This window comes from Octopus bimaculoides, chromosome 7 (assembly GCF_001194135.2).
Source record: "Octopus bimaculoides isolate UCB-OBI-ISO-001 chromosome 7, ASM119413v2, whole genome shotgun sequence".
Taxonomy (NCBI): Eukaryota; Metazoa; Mollusca; class Cephalopoda; order Octopoda; family Octopodidae; genus Octopus; species Octopus bimaculoides.
In genome coordinates, this window is record NC_068987.1 from 18,240,723 (window position 1) to 18,241,740 (window position 1,018).

A 1,018-nucleotide genomic window follows, 5' to 3' on the forward strand; every position below is an offset into this window, starting at 1 on the left:
ATATATATATATATATATATAGTGAATAGGTAAAAGGATTCAATGTACATCCTAACGACTTCGTTAACAATGACAAGAAGAAAGATTATGTATATGTATGTATGTATATGCACATATGTATATATATATATATATATACATGTACAACAGGATTCTTTCAGTTTCTACCTACCAAATTCACTCACAAGGTTTTGGTCAATTCGAGGTTATAGTAGAAAACACTTGCCCAAAGTGTCACAAAGTGGGACTAAACCCGGAACCATGTGGTTGGGAAGCAATCTTCTTACCACACAACCATTGATTTTAACATAAGCAAAAAGCAGCACATTTGTAAGAGAGGGTGGTACAGTAGCTTGTATCAAATTCCATATTTGAATTGTACTACTTTTATCATCCTCCTTGAGGAAGAAAGCTACAACTGACCTTGATGGAATTTGAAATCAGAACATAATGTAATTGAATACCTCATGGCATTTTCTCTAGTGTTCTACCAATTCTGCCAAACTACCACCAGTATTCACATTTCCTGCTGACAACAATGTATTCCTCTCTTTGGCATACATCAGCCAGATGCCCTTATGGCTTTCTCTTCCTCTTTTACTCTTTGTTTCTTTCTTTCTCCTCTTTCACTTTCTTTTTCTTTCTTATCCTTCTTTCTCCTTCTTATTTCCTCTTCTTTACTTGAGAGTTCTTTCTCATCGTCATCATCATTTAATGTCTGCTTTTCATGCTAGCATGAGTTGGACAGTTTGACTAAGGACTAGCAAGTCAGTAGGCTGCACCAGGCTCCAATCTGATCTGGCAAGGTTTCTACAGCTGGATGCCCTTCCTAATACCAGCCTCTCTGAGAGTGTAGTGGGTGCCTTTTACATGCCACCGGCTTGGGAGCCACTCAGAGGGCACTGGCATCAACCATGTTTGGATGGTGCCTTTTACATGCCACCAGCACGGGAGCCAGTCAAGGGTTACTGGCATCAACCATGTTTGGATGGTGCCTTTTACATGCCACCAGCACGGG

General features: G+C 39.8%; 1 protein-coding gene across 1 annotated transcript in view; it reads left to right on the forward strand.

Moving 5' to 3' along the window:
• Positions 1–1,018, forward strand: part of LOC106873885 (ADP-ribosylation factor GTPase-activating protein 1) — a 29,751-nt gene that overhangs the window by 9,494 nt on the left and 19,239 nt on the right. The window lies entirely within an intron of this gene.